Here is a 2,688-nt window from a genome sequence, read left to right as displayed (position 1 = left end):
AGGTAAACCTAGGGCTGATCGGGCCTCTAGACTGAATTGGGCCTTGATGGCCGGTTGTCCCATTTGGCATGGGTGGACACGTGGCGTGTCTTAAGTGGTCCGTGGAGGACGTATCTGTGACTGACACGTGGCAAGCTCCTGTTGGCCTTCGTGAAGGACACGTGGCGGAACCTGGTTGGTCCACTTGTCAGACGGTGATTGGTGGATTAAAATCCCCTAATCACCTATAATATATCGTTGGAAAGCTCTTTTCAAACCCCTTCCAACTACACTACTAATGGACCCTTGCCATGGACCAACCAAACTGGATTGGCTGTTTTCTTAAAATAGGTTTTAAAAAACAAAGTGAAGAGAAAAGAAATTAAAACTATCTGCAACACTAGACTTTCCATACTTTCACTTCATTCGATTAAGATTTTTTCGTGAAAGGTACTCATCACTAGGTTTGGTTTTAGGGAGACACAAATGGGTGTCTACAGAAGCCTTCACTTTGACTGAGTTTGGAGAAACGCAAGTTTAAAAAACAAAAGTTAAAGTATCGGTAGGGACGGAGAATAATTCAGAACGTTCTGCGATCCTAAATCATTCTTGTAACGCCGATACCTGCAAAACTAGCGTTAGTTAAAACAGATAAAAAGAGTTAAGAAACGCGTATCTTGCACCGTCGAGCACACGTCTCTGAAGTAACCGATTTGTTGCTGCCTTGATGTTGTGGTGACAACCTTCCACAATCTAGGGAACGCCATCTTGCTGTTTTAATATTCTCCCGTCTCTGAACAATGGAGATTTTTGAATATGTACACACTTCTCTAAACAAAGAGCTTGAATGATATGTCCACGCGTCTCTGAACAATTGAGTTTTTGAATAATATGCCCACGCGTCTCTGAGAAAAAGAGCTTTGATGATATGTCCACGCGTCTCTTAACAAAAGATCTTGAAAGATATGTCCACGCGTCTCTAAACAATAGAGCTTTTCAATAATATGCCCACGCGTCTCTGAGCAAAAGAGCTTTGATGATATGTCCACTCGTCTCTGAATAAAAGAGCTTGAAAGATATGTCCACGCGTCTCTGAACAATAGAGATATTTATTAATATGCCCACGCGTCTATGAGCAAAAGAGCTTTGATGATATGTCCATGCGTCTCTAAACAAAAGAGCTTGAAAGATATGTCCACACGTCTCTGAACAATAGAGCTTTTGAATAATATGCCCACGCGTCTCTGAGCAAAAGAGCTTGAATGAAATGTCCACACGTATCTGAAAAAAAGAGCTTGAATGAAATGTCCACGCGTCTCTGAACAAAAGAGCTTGAATGTTTATTGCAATAATATTCCAAAGAAAAATTTCCGACGCTTGTTGATCTCTAAAGCTCGCTTGAACTTTGCTTCCGCTATGCCAGTACGTTGGCGGTTTGCTTCTTGTGAACCATTATGTCGGTGCCTCTGCTGTTTATGAACCAGTATGTCGTCGGTGTCTCCGTTATTTATGAACCAGTATGTCGGTGTCTTGCGATGAGCCAATGTTTAGGCGCTTTAAGCTAAGTGAGATGATCTTTCGTCAGGTCGATCACTTATTGGGATTGTAATCAAACAAACTACTTAATCGTGTCAAATTGCTTATAGGGGCTAACCGGCGTAACAAGGAACCCAAAATTTGCTGAAAGAGGTTGAAATAACCATTCTGAGAGACTTCGAGCTCTGTCGCTGCTGAAATATCACTGACGCCAAGAATTGGCTCTGTCGCCAAACGCTGGTATCTAGCGCCGGGCACTGAAACCTACTGCAAGACGCTGGATGTCGTTGTCTGGCGCTGGAGTCGGGTCTTCCCTATTCTGCTCTTACTGCCGATGTTGCTTGATTTCTCTTCGAACTTTGAACTTGGTCGTTTCCTTTCAACTAAATCTGCTCAAATCTCTTGTAAATTAAAGCTCTTCATCTGTAATTTACTAATCCATGTAATTTTTCTCAAACTCCTCTAATCTTGGAAGAATCTCATTCGGTCATATTCGCAGTTTTTTTTGAAAAAAAAAAGATCCGGGAATGTCCTTGCTTGCTGGGATGCACCTGTATTTATATCTTTCACCATAGGAATTTTCTTGTCTTTCTTTAGGGTTGACCTAAGACTTAGTATTGCTTGACTCATTGACTTGACATGACTCAAGGTATAAACTTAACTCGCTGTGATTTACTCGAGGTTGACCTGACTCAAAGTGTTTGACACATGGGTTAAACTCAAATCAAGGTGATATGACACGACATGACTCAATGTATACATGACTTGTGTGTGCATTGTTATGTTATCGTGTGACTCAAAAATGAAAAAAAGAAAAAATGAAAAAATTTTCCTTCATTTTTGTGGAGGGTACCGACTTTCTCCAAAAAAAGAAAGACGCGAAAAGAGACTCGAAGTTTTTAATAGTGCATGTTGAATGAGCTTAGTCAAATGTTGTTTCTCACAGTACAAAGATTGTAACATCTTATACTATCCTAGTTGACTCGATAATGAAAGTATTTAGGTAACTTAGGCGCGGAGGCTAAGCACTTCATACTTCGTGATGCAATGACAATTATGATTGATGAGTGATGTTGATATGACAAGGCATGCTTCAATGTTTTGTTAAGATTCCATGACAAAGGGTTCCTAAGGGAAGTATATTTGGTTATGTATGTGTGCAGTGTGTGAAAG

Source organism: Chenopodium quinoa, unplaced genomic scaffold (assembly GCF_001683475.1).
Source record: "Chenopodium quinoa cultivar QQ74 unplaced genomic scaffold, ASM168347v1, whole genome shotgun sequence".
In the NCBI taxonomy this organism is placed as follows: domain Eukaryota; kingdom Viridiplantae; phylum Streptophyta; class Magnoliopsida; order Caryophyllales; family Amaranthaceae; genus Chenopodium; species Chenopodium quinoa.
This window is presented reverse-complemented; position numbering follows the sequence as displayed.